The sequence below is a fragment of the Myotis yumanensis genome, unplaced genomic scaffold (genome assembly GCF_028538775.1).
Source record: "Myotis yumanensis isolate MYYU_CA2020_CCGP unplaced genomic scaffold, mMyoYum1.0.hap1 SCAF_3, whole genome shotgun sequence".
NCBI lineage: Eukaryota > Metazoa > Chordata > Mammalia > Chiroptera > Vespertilionidae > Myotis > Myotis yumanensis.
Window position 1 is genome coordinate 105,147,013 of NW_027223754.1, and position 20,970 is coordinate 105,167,982.

Consider the following 20,970-nt stretch of genomic DNA (forward strand, 5'->3'; position numbering starts at 1 on the left):
CATAAACCTCTTCCTGCCCACTCCCATCCCCCAGCACAAGCCCTCACCCCCGCCCCCCCCACTGTCTGTGTCCATTGGTTATGCTTATATGCATGCAAACAAGTCCTTTGGTTGATCTCTTACCCCCACCACCTCCCCTGCCTTCTTCTGAGGTTTGACAGTCTGTTCGATGCTTCTATGTCTCTGGATCTATTTTTGTTCATCAGTTTATGTTGTTCATTATATTCCACAAATGAGTGAGATCATGTGATATTTATCTTTCTCCAACTGGCTTAATTTGCTTAGCATAATGCTCTCCAGGTCCATCCACACTGTTGCAAATGTAAGAGTTCCTTCTTTTTTAGAGCGGCATAGTATTCCATTGTGTAGATCAAGCACGTCAAACTTGCAGCCCATGGGCCGCATGTGGCCCACAACGAATATTTTTGTGGCCCAGCCAATATAATGGTATGTAAGAAACGTTTTAATTAAAATTTCATAACTTAATTTTTACAATATCCTGTTATACACAATCCTATATAATAAAACCCTAATATGCAAACCAACCAAATGGCGGAATGACTGGTCGCTATGATGTGCACTGACCACCAGGGGGCAGACGCTCAATGCAGGAGCTGCCCCCTGGTGGTCAGTGCGTTCCCATAGGGGGAGCACTGCTCAGCCAGAAGCCAGGCTCATGGCTGGTGAGCACAGCGATGGTGGTGAGCGCCTCTTCCGCCTCTGCTGCAGGCAGGCAGTAAGGAGCAAGGGGTCCTGGACTGCGAGAGGGATGTCTGACTGCTGGCTTAGGCCTGATCCCCCAGGGCCTGGCAGGCAGACATCCCCTGAGAGGTTAGACTGCTTGAGGGCGCAGGCTGGGCTGAAGGTCCCCCCCACCCCAGAGCACAAATTTCGTGCAGCAGGCCTCTAGTACAAACCATAACGTTTGCTAATGACTGATTACTATAATCATGTTGCATTCATTTCCCTTACATGCCTTATGTGCAAGCGCACCATTTCTCTCCACTAATACTTGCAGCGAATATTTTAGCAGCCAATTGCCACATCATTAGTCTTGTACTGACTTGTTTGGTGTGCACAACAGGAAATATTTCACTTTCAGAGAATAAGAAAAAGAGGTTTATTTGTGTTACACTTATTAATTTGTACAGTTATTCAGTGTCTGGTAAGTTAATGTTCAAGAAAAAATATTAATTTTTATTAAAATGTTCTATTATTTTGTTAACAATTACTCATTTATTTTAGCCCTTTGTATTTCAGCATGTCTCTATCAAAATAAACCTATGTTTCTATGAAAATTAAAGTGTTTGTTTTTTTTCAGCCCACATAAACAAATCTTGTTTATTTGGCCTGTGTTAGCCTTTGAGTTTGACATGCTTGCTCTCAGGAATGTTCTACAGTTTTTGGCATATAAGTCTTGCACTTACACTATTAAATTTATTCTCAAGTATTTTATTCTTCTTGATAGTATTGTCAATGAAATACTTAACTTAATTTTTGGAGTGTAAGTGTGTAGAAGTAATCTTTTATCCTGAAACCTTGATAGACTTGATTCGTTTTAGTAGCTTTGTAGTAAAATTTAGGGGTTTCTATATATCAGATGGTACATAGAAATTTTATATTTTAAACACTTTAACCTATATGGATATCATAAAATTTTAAAATTAGATTTAAATGTATATATTTATTTGTATTTCAGAGAAGTATGGTAGGTGATCAATAAAAGACTTTCCGGAATAAAGAAATATTACATTGGGATAAAAATTCATAAAGTGATGTGGAAATATGAATTCCAGAAGAGAAAAAATGATGTAAACTTTCCTATTAAAGAAATGCTTGTTAATGTATAAGTTTTAAAAATTGATGATGGATATCAAATTGCCTGGAATGGCTACATTTAAGAGTTGTGTAACTTTTATTTTAAAGTGTCAATGTACAATAAAACACTTTGCATCCTTTGCAACTATGTAAGTCAGATGGAAAACTTTGATCAACCTAAAAAATGAGGGAGAAGGTACACAATCATAGTTTTTCAGAATTCTTTTAGGGGATATAAGAGCAAAGCAAAATCATTGACAACGTCTGTATTACTGTATACCTCCTTAATAGATTTTTCTGTTTGGGATGACTGACTGTTACCTTTCTGAGATTTGTGGGAACCATCAACTAACCCCTACTTTTAAATAAAAAAGCCTCCCCTAGTAGTAATCCAACAATCCAAATAATTAATTTTGATTGAAAGGAATAATAATTCATCTGGAATTAAACAAGTCTCTTAGCTAGTCTTAAATGCATAGGCACTGCATACATACATACATAGACACACACACACACACACACATATATATATATACACACACATATATAAATTTATTAAGGCAGGTCTATTCAGAGTATAAAATCTGTCATCTATAGTATTTTACTAATGTTAAAGAACTTTTTAAGAAAAGTAGAGTATGTTCACTTTGATTCCCCCCTTTCAGCCTTTGATAATCATCAATGGTATTGTCACAATTGCTATTTATCCTTAGGAGTGAGTAATTTAACTTTTTTTTTTTTTTTTTACCATATTGCTAGAGACTTTTAGCACACACATGTATACACCCTACTGAAACTGTAATCAGTGTATGTGGGCTTTTGGAAGTGTTCTCTCTGGATATGTGGTTAGATAGTAAGAAGCTAGGAAAATTCTGGGTACGTGGAATGGGGAAACTTGAGACAAGAAAATGAAACAAGGCCAGTTGGGCAGCCAGCTTGTGAGTTGCAAGACCTTCCCTTCCCTAACCAAGGGCACTTGAGAGCAAATGGTTCATATCCTCCTCCCTAACCAGAAAATATATAGCTTAAATCACCCTGGCCTGGGAAAATAGAGAACAAAGACCCAATTAATGCCATTTGTGCCAGCTAAATTCAAGGACAGATGAAGATGGGGAAGAAGTAAGAAAAACCCCATTAAAGCCAGACAGACCTAAGATAAAAATAAAACAGACCAAAGAATAATCCAAAACTCCTCTATACATTCATTCTAATGCAGCGGTTCTCAACCTGTGGGTCGAGACCCCTTTGGGGGTCGAACGACCCTTTCACAGGGGTCGCCTAAGACCATCGGAAAACACATATATAATTACATATTGTTTTTGTGATTAATCACTATGCTTTAATTATGTTCAATTTGTAACAATAAAAATACATCCTGCATATCAGATATTTACATTACGATTCATAACAGTAGCAAAATTACAGTTATGAAGTAGCAACGAAAATAATTTTATGGTTGGGGGTCACCACAACATGAGGAACTGTATTAAAGGGTCGCGGCACTAGGAAGGTTGAGAACCACTGTTCTAATGCATCAGCATGTTAAAAATGCAGCTGGAAAGCTGATGAATATTCTATTGAAACCCTCCCCTAAGATTCTTGCCTGCAGGGGGAAAAAAAGCCCCCAGGACAAAAACCCAATGGGGATTCTCTCCAGAGCACGCCTATGCCTGGGGCATGAACTTTTTACATCTAAGGGTACCCAGGAGACCCGCAACCAAGCAGGGAAGCAGTGGGCAGCGCAACTCCACCTGGGATCAACACCTGATCTTGTCTCTAAGGTCCCCTTTTTTCAGACTTTCCAGTGAGCTAACTTGGCTCACTTCCATCACTATGACCTTCACTTCCCAGAGAGCTAACAGCAGCCCCGCCTGGGCTCACTTCTTTCCTATAACATTTCTAGAGAACCAAAGCAGAGCAATACCGAACCTCTCCCCTGTTGTTTCTTCTACCGTAATTTCTTCCTTTGCTTCACTCTCCCCAGCATTAGTACTCTCAACCCCACCTGGCCTCCTGTGGTGAAATCTTTTCTACACGAAGTCAAGAACCCACACACTGCAGGCCAGCCTAGGCTCCTGTCCTTCCAGTAACACATACATTAGTCACAAAGATTAGGTTCCAGAACAGTTGAGAGAATCAGTCTTTGTTCTCCCACTTGCACTGAGCCCAGGGCTCCCTCTAGCCCTCACAGCTCTTACCACCTACTGCTCTTTCCTCATCCCCACACTAGACCCCCAGGTTCTGCCTGGGAGGAAAAGATAGCGCAAGCGCGGCGCAATCCACGAGGCCCCGAGAGACGCTGGTTGTGGTGGCTCCCATGGTTCTCTCGGCCATCCGCTCTGGCTCCTTTTCTTCCTCCAGGGGCTTTACGCTGGCTCTGGGAGACGTCTCCCCATATACTATCTACACGGCCACAGGCTGCGGGAGGGCTGTGACCAGTCCGTGGGAAAGACGCCGGAGGGGACGTCATGCACACGGGGCCTGGTGACGGCAGCGGCAGCGCGAAGAGCCCGACGTCAAGCGAGGGGCGGGGCGGGCGCGACGTGGGCGCTCGGAGCGCCCGGCTGGGGCCGCTTTGTGAGTCCCGCGCTGGGCGTGCTGAGAACCCGAACGGGTCTGGACGCTGCGGAGCTGCGCTGTGTCTGAGGAAGCCGGAGGCCGCGGCGGCCGGGCGGGAGCTCTTCGGGCGGCGCTCGGACGCCCGAGGTCGGGAAGGCACAGGTGGGGCGGCGGCCGGCGGCGGGAAGCCTTCGCCCTTGCGCGGGCCGAGGCGGGCGGGTGGTGAGGGCTCCCCGGGTCCTGCGACCTGGCGGGGCCGACGGGAAGGACGAGGGCAGGGAAGGCTCAATTCCCTTATCCAAGGATTGGAGATGAAGGTTTCTGTGAAGGGCGCAATTTCGAGAGAAAATAGTTTGAGAAGTTCTTAGTTAACGTCCATCTCATATTTATGGAAACTTCGTGCGCCGCACAGCACTGCCCACCCCACCCCCCGCCTTGGGCCTTGAATGTCGTCATCCTGGAGCATCTGTTGGCCATTTTTGCTGCCCGCCCCGGCTGTTGACTTTCGCTTCGACAATAGCAGTGATTCTTCACCCAGCGCTTGTAGTTTCTTGAGCGTTCGATACCCTTTCTTTACAAAAACGTCAGCAGCCAACAGCAGTGGTACTGGGAATGGATAGTGCGCGATTTTTCTCTCTGGAATTCATTTGTTTCTGTTACTGACGAGGCTTGCAGGGTTGAGCGCCGCGGAGGATTCCTCCGACCTCATTTCTGCGCTGGCGAGTGTCTCTTGGATGCGCCAGTTTGTGACGCAGCAGCATTGCTGCCCCGGAGGGCTCGGCCCAGGGGCCTCTAATTGTAATGAATTGCTTTGCTCTTGTCTTTTGAGGATCATTGAGATTGGCTTATTGTGTTGTAATTTAATGAAGTTGCCTGAAGACCGTTGTCTTTGAAATATGGCCTTAAGTATTTAAGAACTCAACAGTTTTTCTTTGAAATTTCCAATAGCACTACCAAAAAGTAATATAAGAATGCCCCCAGTAATAAAGAGGTGGTTTTTGATTTGCTCTACTTTTCTAAAAACAAATATTATATGGCGATTTTATATGAAACCTGTTTGAAAGTGGAAGCTTTTCTCTTAATGGGCTCCTCCTCCTCTGTGCGGCTTTCTGAAGTGTCATTGTGTATAGCTTATTTAACCAGCGTGACGGCTAAGAACTACGGGAGGGAATTGCATACAGCTATTTGGGAAAAATTCCATCTCCTTTTCCTTTTTTCGAATAAAGGGCCAGATAGGGTGTTAGAGTAACTTCTGCTCGCTGTAGGGAGATAAATGCTATGTTACTAAAGATTACTTGTGATGTTGACCTTTAGAATGGTTGTTGCTACTTTCAGTATTTATGGGCCTGAATTAACTTGCCAGCTGTTTAGTTCAGAATTTTACTTGGCTCCTGAATATTTTTTAAAGCGCGCGCGCACACACACACACACACACTTGTTTGGCGCATACAAGAACACATTTTAACTCTTTTATTAGGACGTTTAAAAGATAACTTAAATGGCCCCATGGTGTGGCTCGGTGGTTGAATGTGGACCTATGAACCATGAGGTCAGGGTTGGACAACCCCCCTCCTCAGGGCACATGCCCAGGTTGCTGGCTGGATCCCCCAATTATGGGGGCGTTTAGGAGGCAGCTGATCAATGATTCTCCCTCTGGCTCTCTGAAATAAAAATATATTTAAAAAAAATAACTTAAACGCACTGTTGGCATCTGGAACCAGGTTTTGGTTTGGGATTTAAGACAATGATATTAGTGTAGGTAATTTTAAAAATTTAATGCTTCTATCTAGAGTTCCTTCTGCCTTCAAGTGCTACCTATTAAGGCTTAAGCCAAATGCCTTTTTACTAAACACCCCAAGTTTCCTTCAGCCCTCCCTCACTCTGCTAACTTGTAAACATAGTCACAGCTTTAGCTTTAGAATTAGAATTTTATTTCATTTTCTTGTCAGATATCTGTGGAACCTGACTCTTTGAATGTCTCCCATTTACTAGCTCTGTCCTGGGCAGCAAGCTGCTCAGTATTTGTAATCAGATATTAACTTCCAAGGGTGTAAAAATTAAATAAGCTTAGAACAGTGCCAAATACATCCAAAGAGTTTAATAAAAGGTAGTAAAGTATGGTGCTTCTAAGGGCCAGAGATTATGTGCATTTTATGATTGCAGTGTACAGTAGTGAATGGTTTTAGAGCAGTGCTTTTAATTTGCTTATGAACCCCAAATAATTTTTGTAAAATTGCCCTTTTGCACATGTTTAGGTTCATTTATAAGATTTTACGTCATACTTTTAGGTAGTTGCAAAGCATGCATTTTCCCACATATTAACATTTATATAGTATAAAATTGGTACATCACTCTTAACTGTATCCAAAGGAGTATAATATTGCACTTTTATGTCCATCATCGATTTTAAAAATACTATTTTATTTATGCTTGAAAGTTTTTTATTCTCTGTCATATGTGCCTTTAATAAAAAGATTTGACCCTAACTGGTTTGGCTCAGTGGATAGAGCGTCGGCCTGCAGACTGAAAGGCCCCAGGTTTGATTCCAGTCAAGGGCATGTACCTTGGTTGTGGGCACATCCCCAGTGGGGAGTGTGCAGGAGGCAGCTGATCGATGTTTCTCTCTCATAGATGTTTCTAACTCTCTATCCCTCTCCCTTCCTCTCTGTAAAAAATCAATAAAATATATTTTTTAAAAAGGGAATTAATTAGCAGAGATATTTTAATATTGCTATTTGCCCTTTATAATAGAAGTGTGAGAGATGAAAGGAAATTAGTAAAATATATATGAAAATAATATATAAATTTATTAATAAACTAACAAAAGGATATAGCAACAACAGAGGCATGATATAAAAATGACAAAAGCATGATATGAAAACAACAAAAACATGATATAAAAACAACAGTGATGCAAACAATGACTGATAAAGTGATTAAACTTATTATCTCCCTGTACACCACATTAAGAGTGAAAACACTTTCAGAGTGCTTGACTGACTTCCCTTGTGATGAAGTACTTAGAACTTTAACTGTAACATCACATGCTCTTCAAACTCGAGAGAAAGCAACATATAACTGACCATGTGCAAAAATGGGTTCAGGTGGGAATATGCCTACTTTGTCTAGAGTTTGTCCTTGTGATTTATTAATAGTCATCACAAATGCTGGCATCATGGGAAACCATCATCGAATCAATTTAAATGGGAGGCCAGTGTCAGATGGGGACAAATTAATTCTTGGAATCAGAACAGCCTCTCCCTCTGCAGATCCTGTTAATACTTTAGCTTCGATAATGTTAGGTCGTAATCTTTTGATAATAAATCTGGTACCATTACAAAGACCCCATTTACTATTGAGACTTCTCAATAGCATGATAATTGCACCCACTTTCAATTTTAATTTATGACACGGCATTCCCAAAGAAGTAATACTATTAAGAAATTCGAGGGGAAAATTTTCCTTTTCAGCATCATCTGTGGAATCAATGTAATCATCACTCAAATATGTGTGAAAATCTCAGAGTATATCCAAATTTTCTTCATTTAATTTTTGAACATGCTCATTTTTTTTCACAAAGAATTGCACGTTTAGCCCTGACCAGTTTGGCTCAGTGGCTAGAGCGTTGGCCTGTGGGCTGAAGAGTCCCAGGTTTGATTCTGGTCAAGGGCATGTACCTTGGTTGCGGGCACATCCCCAGTAGGGGGTGTGCAGGAGGCAGCTGATGGATGTTTCTCCCTCATGGATGTTTCCAACTCTCTATCCCTCTCCCTCTCTGTAAAAAATCAATAAAATATATTAAAAAAAAGAATTGCACGTTTAGATATATTTTTAATATTATCTATAGCAGTGGTTCTCAACCTTGGCTACACATTAGAATCACCTGGGAATCTTTTTAAAATCCTGATTTCTGGGCCTCATCCTCCAGAAATTCTGTTTCTTTGTTATGGGTTGGGGCCACAACATTAGTAACAAAGAAACAGAATTAAAACTTTATTGTGGGGAGCCGCTACAGTGTTTTGGACAGGTTCAAGCCTTGGACTGATGAGAGGGCACAGTCCTCTCATTGCCATGTACAAGTCCCAGCTTGGAGGGCAGGGCCCTCTCAGCACAATTATAGCCAACAGCTGTAGTTGTAAGCTTGAACCTATGGTCCGAACACATGGCCCCACGTGCCTGAGTGATGTAGGCTTGATAGAGTTCAGGTGCATGTAGTTGAGTAGGATTGAAACCCAGGAGGATGTTGTAAACATCTTGGTCATGCCCTTACTTTGCCTCGTAGCATCTGCTATAAAATAAAGACATGGCTGTGGGCGTGGTCACTGTCTCAGAGAAGCAGCATCCCAGTGAGACCCAGCTTTCATTCTCTTGTCTGTCTTTTCTAAGCCTTTCAGCTGCCCCCACTCAGGTTCACCCTTAGCTGTGCTGGCGCAGCACACTTTATAAAGATATGCTTCCACACTCCGAGGGCGGGTTCCTGCCTCAAACCCTGCCCTTACAGGAAACAGCTCGAGGGAGGGTGCAGACGTTTCCAAGACAACCCCTGCAGGACTGACTTCCTTCCGCTTGGTCGCGGTTCTGGTGGTCATGATGAACACCACCCAGGGTTTTTATATAAGTAGATGGTGTCACCCAGGAGGATGGAAGCTAGTGCTCAAAAGTTAGAACTCTCCAATGGTTTGTACATTATAGATTATATAGGGCAAAATCACAAGACACAGTGGGTTAGGGGTTGGCGGTCGTACTGGAAGCTGATTGATCATAGGTAAAGTAAGGGTGATAAATCGTTTTTTCAGGTCTTGAGGATAGTTCTGACATGCCTTTATCTGGTTTCATGGGAAGTAGCCAGGGGGGTCTATCTCCCTTAGGGCTTAGAAGCTTAAACATCATATCGAATAAAAGAGAAACATGGTAATTAGCCGTACATCCGCTACCCTTCCCATTGGCTAATCAGGGCGATATGCAAATTAACTGCCAGCCAAGATGGCGGCCGGCAGCCATGCACTGAAGCGAACAGGGAGGCTTGCTTGCTCCAGTGATGGTGGACTCCAACATTCCCTGCCTGACTTGCCGGCCTCTCAGCTGCAACTCTAAGCAACTATGTTGCAAATATAGAAGCTAAACAAAACCCCAGAAACCTGCTATAGTCAGCCGGGCTTCAGCCAGCCGGACCGCAACATTGTATCAAATACAGAAGGTAAACAAGGGCCAGAAACCTGCTTTAAGCAGCCGAGGCCTCAGAGCTAAAGCTAGCCCAGAATAAAAAAAAAGAAAGAAAGAAAAAAGGAGTGGCTGGGAGCTTCAGTCATCCACCAGCCTGAAAACGGCCCTCAGCCCCTCAGCCAGACTGGCCAGGCACCCCAGTGGGGACCCCCACCATGATCCAGGACACCCTTCAGGGCAAACCAGCCGGCCCCCACCCATGCACCAGGCCTCTATTCTATATAGTAAAAGGGTAATATGCATCCCGGCACCGCGATTAGTGGAGCAGCGAGGCCTCCCGGCACCGGGATCAGCGTGATGGGGCAGCGCCCAAACCCCCTGATCGCCCTGCGGCTCTGTGTGTTACAGGGGGCGGGGCCACAACCTCCCTATCCGCCCTGCACTGTTTGTGACAGGGGAAGGCACCGCAACCCCCTGATCAGCCCTGCTCTGTGCCTGATAGGGGGGAGCTCCCCAACCCCCTGATCGGCCCTGCCCTGAGTGTGACAGTGGCGGTGCCCCAACCCCCGATCCGCCCTGCTCTGTGTGTGACAGGGTGCGACGCCCCAACTCCCCCCTCTACCCACCCCCCACGGGCCCTGCTCTGTGTGTGACAGGGTAGAGCCATAACCTCCCCATTGGCCCTGCCCTGAGTGTGACAGTGGCAGCGCCCCAACCCCCTGATCCGCCCTGCTCTGTGTGTGACAGGGTGCGGCGCCCCAACTCCCCCCCCCCCCCCCCCCCACGGGCCCTGCTCTGTGTGTGACAGGGTAGAGCTATAACCTCCCCATCGGCCCTGCCCTGAGTGTGATAGTGGCGGTGCCCCAACCCCCTGATCGGCCCTGCTCTGTGCATGACAGGGGGCAGCGCCCCAACCCCCTGATCCGCCCTGCTGTGTGTGTGACAGGGGGCCGTGCCCCAACTCCCCAATTGGCCCTACTCTGTGAGTGATAGGGGGGAGCTCCTCAACCCCCTAATGGGCCCTGCTCTGTGCGTGACAGGGGGGAGCTCCTCAACCCCCTGATCGGCCCTGCTCTGTGTGTGACAGGGTACGGAGCCCCAACCCCCCTGATGGGCCCTGCTCTGTGCATGACAGGGGGCAACACCCCAACCCTCCTGATGGGCCCTGCTCTGTGCATGACAGGGGCAATGCCCCAACCCCCTGATCAGCCCTGCTCTGTGCATGACAGGGGGTGGCGCCGCAACTTCCCTATCGACCCTGCCTTGAGTGTGATAGGGGGCGGTGCCCCAACCCCCCAATCTGCTGTACCCTGAGCATGACTAGGGGGTGGCATTGCAACCTTCCGATCTGCCCTGCTCTGTGCATGACAGGGGGCAGCGCCCCAACTCCCCAATCGGCCCTGCTCTGAGCCCGACCAGGGGCTGCACCTAGGGATTGGGCCTGCCCTCTGCCACCCGGGAGCAGGCCTAAGCCAGCAGGTCATTATCTCCTGAGAGGTCCCAGAGTGTGAGAGGGCACAGGATGGGCTGAGGGACCCCCTCTCCCCCCCAAGTGCACAAATTTTTGTTCACAGGGCCTCTAGTCCTATATAATAAAAGGCTAATATGCAAATCAACCAAACTAAAGAACGACTGGTCGCTATGATGTGTACTGACCACCAGGGGGCACACGCTCAAAGCAGGAGCTGCCCCCTGGTGGTCAGTGTGCTCTCACAGGGGGAGCGCTACTCAGCCAGAAGCTGGGTCCATGGCTGGTGAGCCAGTGGCAGTGGCAGGAGCCTCTCCCACCTCCGCGGCAGCACTAAGGATGTCCAACTGCTGGCTTAGTGGGAGGGGGCCCAAGACGTCAGTCGGATATCCCCTGAGGTGTCCTGGACTGCGAGAGGGCTCTGGCCAGGCTGAAGGACCACCCCCCTTCCCGAGTGTACGAAGTACGTGCACCAGGCCTCTGGTAATTTAGGTAAAGATATTACCTTTACAGAGGTTGTGACCATGTTACCATTAGTCTTCTACTTCTTGCTGCCTTCTGCTTCTTGGGGGCTTGCTGATTATCCAACCAGCAAGGGGGAAAGGCTAGGTCTCTGATATATATATATATATATATATAGAGAGAGAGAGAGAGAGAGAGAGAGGGAGAGAGAGAGAGAGAGAGAGAGAGAGAGAGAGAGAGAGAATATGAATGATTTCTAGAGCTAAGATTTAAAGCTAAATTGCATCAGTCAGAAGAAACTTTGATTTCAACACCTTTTACTTTTTTGAGGGGGGCGGTTCCACTCTAAGGAGTTTTTCTATCCTGGGGGTAATGAAAATAGGAATGGGTGAGAGATAAGATTTTATTTTGTAAAGTGGGAAGATTGTGAAAGGAGCCTGGGAGAGAGAAAAATAACAGCATGATAACTGGACTGCACACATATTCCCTAACATCATTTTTAGTGAGGCAAACTAAATGGAAGTAGAAGAGTCTGAAAGCCTTTTTCTTAAAATTATACATGGAACATAATCCCTTGAAAAGCCTTCATGTGCTCCAGGAGGTACACATCCAGGTTTGAAGACCATTTATAGCAGTGGTTAGCAGCAGGGATGGTTTTGCTGCCCAGGATACATTTGGCAGCAAATTTGTAGTTGTCATAGGGCATCTAGTAGATAGAGATTAGTGAACAGGACAGCCTCCCTTAACAGACTTATGCAGCCCAAAATATCGATCATACCAAAATTGAGAAACCCTGATTTAGAGGATTAGTTTTGGAATCCGACTATTTTACTTTGTAATCTAGAGCAGTGGATTAGTAACATTTTTTATAACATTACAGATAAGTATTTGAGGTGTTATGAGCCACATAAGATCTCTGTTGCATATCCTATTTGTTTTTATAATCCTCTAAAAAATGTGAAAATAATTCTTAGCTCCAGGGTCTTTGAAAAATACGTGATTCAGGGCAATCAATGCCTTCAAACCTCAATTTTTTTTCTCTCTCTGCAAAGTAATAATAGTAATAATGCTTCCAGTTGTTTGTAAGGATGAGACAAACATCTAGCATGATGTCCAGCACACATTAAACACTTTGCAGATGGTGCCTGGTAATAGTGGTGTTCTTGTAGCATGTAGTAGAAAAATGGGTGCTAAGTCACAGTGTTGTTCAAGACCCTATTTAAATCAAATGGGCAAATCTAATAATGCTGGTTAAGTTCCCAGATCAGCTCACAAAAGCCTACTTTTTTTGCTTTCTGTACTCTGAGTCTCCTTGTACTCTTAAGGTGGGTGGAGTGCAAAATTCCTATTCCCTGTTTTCTGGGGGAAGAAAGGGATGGGATCTGTGGAAATGGGAGGTATTCTAATTACATAATAGCATAGAATGCCAGGGAGAGCGTTTGTCAATTTTGATAGGGGTTTTGGGGTAAGGCAAGTAAGGTAGGTCTGTATATGGTCAATTGTATATAATGTTTTCTAAATTGGGAACTGAATATATTTTCTTGACTATCATTAAGTTGCTGCATTATGAGGCTAACTAATGGTTTGTTTATTTTTCACATTAGAAAGTATGGTTGGTTATATTAATCAGAAGCTAGGCCACAGTTTCTGTGATAATTTTTATATTGAAAACATGTTGAAACAGTAGTTTGGATGTATTTTGGTAAATAAAATGCTATTACTGAAGTTCATTTCATCTGTTTCTTTTTACTTTTTTAATGCAGCTGTTAGAAAATGTAAAGTATATATGTAGTCCACATTATAATTCTACTAGAGGCCCGGTGCACAAAATTCGTATACTCAGGGGGTCCCTTAGCCCGCCTGCACCCTCTTGCAGTCCGGGAGCCCCACTCCCTGGGGAGCGGGCCTAAGCCGTCAGTCGGACATCCTTAGCGCTGCCTCAGAGGTGGGAGAGGCTCCCGCCACCGCCACTGCCCTTGTCAGCTGTGAGCCTGGCTTCTGGCTGAGCAGCGCTCCCCCTGTGGGAGTGCACTGACCACCAGGGGGCAGCTCCTGCGTTGAGCATCTGCCCCTTGGTGGTCAGTGCGCATCATAGCAACCGGTCATTCTTCCATTTGGTCGATTTGCATATTAGCCTTTTATTATATAGGATTAGACAAAGCTGCCCTAAACCATCTATTTTTTTAATCCATAATTAATTTTTAAAATTATGCACATTGTACTAAAAATTAAATATTTTTATAAAGCTTCCCATGAAAACCAGAGGTCCCACCACCCAGACTTACCCCTTCCTCCCAAAGGCAGAATACATCAATTTTCTTACCCAAGTTTTTTGGTCTTTCTGTCTATATCTCCAAACAGGATGTTTCTATGGCCAGTTTTTATTTTTCAGTTTTAGGCATTGTCCAGTAACTTCCTAGTAGGAAAGGTGAAATTTTAATTTCATCCACATGTGTACAAACTTCTATCCATCCACCTTCCCAATATGGTTGTATCATAATTTTGCCTATATCAAGATTCATTATTTACATCATTATTTCACAAATTGAAACTGAAACATGCATTGCATTATGATTACCTTTTCTTTCTAGCTGAGCATCTTGTTTTCCCTAGTTGTTATTTCCTTAGTTTTACACTTATTAATTCATTGATCACTGATTAAACTCTGAGTCCTCACAGTTAGAAACACATTAGATAGTCTATCAATTAATTTTAGTTTCTTGAAGAAATCTCTGGAGTTCTTTCTTCTACTCCAGTGTGAACTGCTTGCATCATTGTCATCTTGGGAACTCCTATCATTATTAGCATTGGGATTCCTTTCACCAAACATGGAATCTAAGCAATAGAAGATGTAATTGAAAGGTTTGGGTTTGGGCTGAATGGACTCAAGGCTCAGAGTAATCAAAATGATATTTATCCAAGGCACCTGGGTGCAGGTGGACTGATTCTGAAAAAGAAATCAGTGGCGAATGGGAGGGAGCAGGCTTTTTATGTGCTCAGGGAGAGCTATAGACGGGGCTTCGGCTTGACACATATCAGGACTGTGCCCCCCGATCGTAGTTTTACAGTCTTGCTCTTTGGCCTTCTGCCGGCTCCAGACGTCCTTCTTCCTGGGGGCGGTGCAGGAGTTATGGTCTTCGGGAATTTCTGTAAAATAACCACTCAAGGGGAGCATGTTTGTGCAAGGCTTAGGTTTGCAGAGCGTGCTTTCTTTTGTTAGCCCCTGCTAAGTTAGCCCTGTTTCTTGATTAACCCTTTCAGTAATATCTGAGCAATCATTTGAAAGTTATTTTCATTTAGAATTTTGAATTAATTGTACCATTTTATTTTAACTTCTATTGTTTTTTAAGGAGTTTCTTAGTAATCTTATTTCTCATTTTTTAAAAGAGGGGCCCTTGAGCATAGTGTTCTGAAATTTATGGTGCACTTTTTGGTGTGGATCTTTTTTTATCCTTTGACAAACCATTAATCCTTTTAAATCTGGGAATTTATGTTTTCTAGTTCTGGGCGATTCTTTGTATTACAGTTTCGTCAACTCTTTTTTTTTTTTTTTTTAAATATATTTTATTGATTTTTTACAGAGAGGAAAGGAGAGAGATAGAGAGTTAGAAACATCGATGAGAGAGAAACATCGATCAGCTGCCTCCTGCACATCTCCTACTGGGGATGTGCCCGCAACCCAGGTACATGCCCTTGACCGGAATCGAACCTGGGACCTTTCAGTCCGCAGGCCGAAGCTCTATCCACTCAGCCAAACCGGTTTCGGCAACTCTTATTTTTTATCTAGTCTATTTTTTTAAAATTTCCTTAATCAAATGTTGGACCTCCTAGACTAGGTCCTCTCTAACTTATCTATTCTTTCCTATTTTTCATCCTTATCTTTTTTTTTTTGTCCCTCTCTGCTTTCCAGGCATTTTCTGTGATTTATCACCTTCACATCCCTCTATTGAGTTTCTTTTCAGCTATTTTATATGTAGTTTCTTAAACCTCCTTTATTTATTTGAATGTCTTTTGTGTGTGTGTGTGTATATACATATACATACACATACATACTAGTGGCCTGGTGCACGAAATTCGTGTGCGGGGGGGGGGGGGTGGCGGTGTCCCTCAGCCCGGCCTGCACCCTCTCCAATCTGGGACCCCTTGAAGGATGTCCTACTGCCCGTTTACAGGGATCAGGCCTAAACCGGCAGTCGGACATCCCTCTCACAATCCGGAACTGCTGGCTCCTAACCTCTCACCGGCCTGCCTGCCTGCCTGATTGCCCCTAACCACTCTGCCTGCCAGCCTGCTCACCCCCAACTGCCCCCTGCCGTTGGCCTGCCCCCCCCGCCAGCCTGATCACCCCCAACTGCCCCTGTGCCAGTGTGCTCGCCTCCAAATGCCCCCCTACCGACCTGCTCACCCCCAACTGCCCCCTCTGCTGGCCTGCTTGCCCCCACCATCCCTCCCAACTGGCCTGCTCACTCCAAATTGCCCCCCCCCTGCTGTCCTGATCACCTCCAACTGACCCCCACTGATGGCCTGCTCGCCCCCAACTGGGCCCCCTGCTGGTCTGCTTACCCCCAATGGCCCCGCCTCCCATCAGCCTGATCACCCGCAACTGCCATCCCATCCTGGCCTGATCACCCACAACTGCCCTCCCCCTTGGCCTCTAACCGCCTCTACCTTGGCCCCGTCACCATGGCTTTGTCCAGAAGAACGTCTGGAAGGTCTCCTGGAAGGTCTCCTAGTCTAATTAGCATATTACCCTTTTATTAGTATAGATAGAGGCCTGGTACACAGGTGGGAGCCGGATGGTTTGCCCTGAAGGGTGTCCTGGATCAGGGTGGGGGTCTCACTGGGGTGCCTGGCAAGCCTGGGTGAGGGGCTGTTGGCTGTTTGCAGGCTGGCCACAGTCCCTTCAGGGTAGCGGGGGGTCCTGCTGGGGTGCCTGGCCAGCCCGGGTGAGGGGCTGAGGGCCGTTTTCAGGCTGGCCACACCCCCTTCAGGGTGGGGATCCCCACTGGAGTGCCTGGCCAGCCTGGGTGAGGGGCTGATGGCTGTTTGCAGGCTGGTCAAGCCCCCCAGTGGGGTCCCTTACCCCATTGGGGTGTGGACAGCCTGGGTGAGGGGCTGACGGCTGTTTTTAGGCTGGCCACACCCCCTTCAGGGTTGGGGTCCCCACTGGGGTGCCAGGCCAGCCTGGGTGAGGGTCTGAGGGCCCTTTTCAGGCTGCCTGCACCCCCTTCAGTGTGGGGGTCCCCACTGGGGTGCCTAGCCAGCCTGGGTGAGTGGCTGATGGCTGTTTTCAGGCTGTCCATGCCGCCCCCCCACCCCCCCCCACCCCCCCTGGCGATCCAAGCTCCCAGCCTCTCCTTTTTTTTTTTCAGTGCCTCCTTGGTCCGAGTCCAGTGCTGGCTGGAAGCAGGTATCTGGGATTTATTTATCTTCTACAATTGAAACTTTGTAGCCTTGAGCAGAGCCCAGGGCCAGCCAGGGCAGGTGGGAAGCTTGGCTTCCTCCATCGCTGGGGGCTTGCGCCAGCTCCATGGCCGTTGCCATCTTAGTTGGGTTAATTTGCATACTTACTCCTGATTGGCTGGTGGGTGTGGCGGAGTGATGGTTAATTTGCATGTTTCTCGTGTGTGTGTGTGTGTGTGTGTGTGTGTGTGTGTGTGTGTGTGTATCCTGTTTTTATTTTATGGGTGCAGTATTTTCTTTATGTTGATACAGATGGTAGGCTTTTTTGAAGTTTCTTTGCCTTACATATTGTCTGTATCAACCAAATTGCATTGCTCTTAATTTTTTCTTGATTTCTAGATATTTTTCTCAAATATTTTGTGATCCTTAGCTATCTACTTACATGTAAAATTGGAGCACTAGAAAGCTAATTGGAGGCTGTCTGGGGTAGAACATAGGAACTGTGGCTTCTCTCAGGAGGTTGTTGCCTGGAGAGTTTTCCTTGGACGTGGAGGGGGGAGATAGTGTCACTATTTTTTGTTCTTTCTTTTGGGTGGTGATCAGATGCCTCAGAGAAGACACTTCCGGTCTTCCTTCTGGAGCGGTACCAAGCAGCCAGAACTCTTTCTTTTTTTTTTTAATTTAAAAAAATATTTTAATCGATTGATTCTTTTTTTGGGGGGCGGGTAGGAGGTGTTATTTATTTGTTTATTTTTTAAATCTTTATTGTTGAAAACATTACATATATCCCCTCCCCTCCAACCCCCTTCCCCCATTGACTCCTCCAGCCTGCCCCTGCCCCAAGCTTACACCACCCTATTGTCTGTGTCCATGTGTTATGCATATATGCATACAAGGTCTTTGGTTGATTACCTCCCACCTACCCACCCTTCCCAGCCTTCCCTCTGAGATTCCCCACTCTCTCATGCTTCCATGTCTTTGTATCCACTCCGTTCATCCATTTATTTTAATTAGATTCCACATGAGTGAGATCATGTGATACTTCTCTTTCTCTGACTTACTTATTTCACTTAGTATGATACTCTCCAGGTCCCTCCATGCTCTCTCAAAGGATAAGAGATTCTATTTTTTACTGTTGGATAGTATTCCATGGTATAAATGTACAACAGCTTTTTTATCCACTCATCTACTGATGGGCACTTGGGCTGTTTCCAGATATTAGCTATTGTAAATTGTGCTACTATGAACATAGGGGTGCATACATTCTTTCTGAATGGTGTTTCAGGTTTCTTAGGATATCCTGTCATCTGCGAATAATGAGAGTTTTACTTCCTCCTTTCCAATATGGATGCCTTTTATTTCTTTTTCTCTTCTGATTGCTGTGGCTAGGACTTTAGAGTCACTGTTTCCGTGTTAATTTTTTGTCTGGAAGATCTATCCAGTGAAGTCATCTACTTTACTGGAAGTTAACACTACGGTGTCGGGTGAATTTCCCGCCAAAATATAAGATGGCGCAGGCAATTATTTAGGTTTCCCGCGCAAAATCAGGGATTTTTATGATACCTATTACCCCAATGGGTATGAAACGGTTCGCATACGCAGGTAGGTATCTTTGTGAACGGCAAACAAACAAATATTTGGTAATACGCAGTTACAATCGGCCCGAGTTTACACGTTTCCCGCACTCCACCGCAAATCTATATGAACCGAGTTAAGACGGCTCCCGCGGAGTACGCGCAATTCACGCGAGCCGACTTAACTCGTTTCCCGCACTCCAAGTGTTAAAATCCCCTACTATGACTGTATTGTTATTGATCTTTTCCTTAAAATCCTCTACAAGTTTTTAAAAATATTTAGGTGCTCCTATATTGGGTGCATATATATTTACCAGGGTTATATTATATTCTCTTATTGGATCGATCCCTTTAGTATTATGTAGTGACCTGATATGTGTGTTGCTACCCCAGCTTTTTTCTCTTTTTCATTTTCATTGAAAAAAATTTTTCCAGCCCTTCACTCTCATCCTGTGTGAATCTTTTGTCCTGAGGTGGGTCTCTTGTAGACAGTATATAGTTGGGTTATGTTTTTGTATCCATTCAGCTACCCTATGCCTTTTCATTGGAGCATTTAATCCATTTACATTTATGGTTATTATTGATAGGTACTTATTTATTGCCATTTTAATTCTGTATGCCTAGGTTTCTCTCTCTATTTTTTCTTCTCATTCAGCAGTCCCTTTAGTATTTCTTGTTATGCTGCTTTAGTAGTGATCAACTCCTTTAGACTTTTCTTGTCTAGAAAGCTCTTTATTTCACCATCTATTTTGAATTATAGTCTTCCTGGATATAGTAATCTTGGTTTTCAAATCCTTGCTTTCTATTACCTTGAATACTTCATGCCATTCCTTTCTGGCGTGTACAGTTTCTGATGACAAATCAGATGACAGCCTTATGGGAGCTCCTTTTTAGGTAACAGTTTCCTTTTCTCTTGCTACATTTAAGATTCTCTCTTTGGCCGAAACCGGTTTGGCTCAGTGGATAGAGCGTCGGCCTGCAGACTGAAAGGTCCCAGGTTCGATTCCAGTCAGGGGCATGTACCTTGGTTGCGGGCACATCCCCAGTAGGGGGTGTGCAGGAGGCAGCTGATTGAGGTTTCTCTCTCATCAATGTTTCTAACTCTCTATCTCTTTCCCTTCCTCTCTGTGAAAAATCAATAAAATATATTTAAAAAAAAAAAGATTCTCTCTTTGTGTGTAATTTTTGAGATTTTTAATTATGATGTGTTTGAAATTTAGGGCTTTATTTACCTTTTTTAAAATTTTGGTACTTCTTGCTTGGGACTCTATGTGTCTCCTGAACTTGTGTAACCTTTCCTTCACCAGGTTGGTGAAGTTTTCTGCCATTATGTCTTCAAACAGGTTTTGTATCCCTTTCTCCCTTTCCCCCTCTTCTGGCACACCTGCTATGTAAATATTGCTACTTTTCATGTTGTACCATATCTCCTTTAAGGTGTCCTCCTGTTTTTGTTGTTGTTTTGTTTGTGTGGTTTTTGATTGATTTTTTTCTACTCTGTCTTCTAATTCACTGATCCTATCCTCAGCTTTCCCTTATCTGCTGTGTATTCCTTCCAATGTGTTCTTTATTTGTGCTATGTCATCCTTTACTTCTGTCTTTATAGTTACCATATCTTTTCTCATGCTGTTGAGCATCTTTACCATCATTATTCTGAACTCTCAGATAAATTCCTTATCTCTATTTCATTTATCTCTTCCTCTGGAGAAATCTCTTGTTCTTTCATTTTGGGGTTGTTTCTTTGTCTACTCATTTTGACTGCCTGTTTGAGTTTGTGACTACATATTAGGTAGATTTGCCACACTTCTCAATCTCTAGTGAAGAACAGTGTCAACCACTGTTTCTGACTAATTAGATCAGGCAAAGACTCAAAGCATCCAGAGACTGCCTCTCCTTGCAGACTGATTGGATTTAGTCTTGGATAGCCCTCAGGTAATTTTCCACAGGATGGTGAGAATTTTTCCAAGGGGGGGGCGGGCAATTGCTTCTGCCTGAAGGCTAATTGTTATTCTCAGTCTCTTAATGGGCCTCAGAAACTCCACACCATGGGGCAAGGTGTTTTCCAATAGGGTGGTTCAATTATCTTACCCCTATACAAAACCACCTAGATAGCAATTGCCTGTGTGAGAAAGATGACCTATGCAGCATAAGGGAATAACTCAGCACAGGAAACCGGGGTTGTCTGCCTTCTGAGCTCTAACCCCAGGGCCCCCAACCCTGGCTTCTGCTTGCACAGCTCTAGTCCACTCTGCCAGCCTTCTGCCAGAGCACAAGGTGAGTGCTGCACATAAAGTTTTGTGTGTTGGCCTTTTAAGAGAGTCCCTGAATTTCTAGCCATCTCTCCCTGGCAGACAGTAACCCCGCTGCTTTTCACAGCAGACATTATGTGAGTACCCTTCCCAGTTCTGGTGCTTTCTGCTGGGGGGCCCAGCTTGGAGATTAGACTCCAGAATTCTCAATGAGAATCCCCCACAGCTGAGATATCTCTCCAAAACTTCAGTTGCAGTCTGTGATAATCAAGCCAGC

At 44.8% G+C, this 20,970-nt stretch overlaps 1 protein-coding gene across 4 annotated transcripts in view; it reads left to right on the forward strand.

Moving 5' to 3' along the window:
- The first annotated feature begins 4,373 nt into the window (after positions 1 to 4,373).
- SPART (spartin) overlaps positions 4,374 to 20,970 on the forward strand; it is a 61,308-nt gene continuing 44,711 nt past the window's right edge. Inside the window, exon 1 of one of the 4 annotated variants that reach the window (XM_070409254.1) lies at positions 4,374 to 4,539. The gene's annotated coding sequence lies outside the window, so the exon portion shown is untranslated. Of the gene's footprint in view, positions 4,540 to 16,858; positions 16,881 to 20,970 lie in introns of those variants that run through there. The other 3 variants (XM_070409255.1, XM_070409257.1, XM_070409256.1) reach the window with 3 other exon arrangements.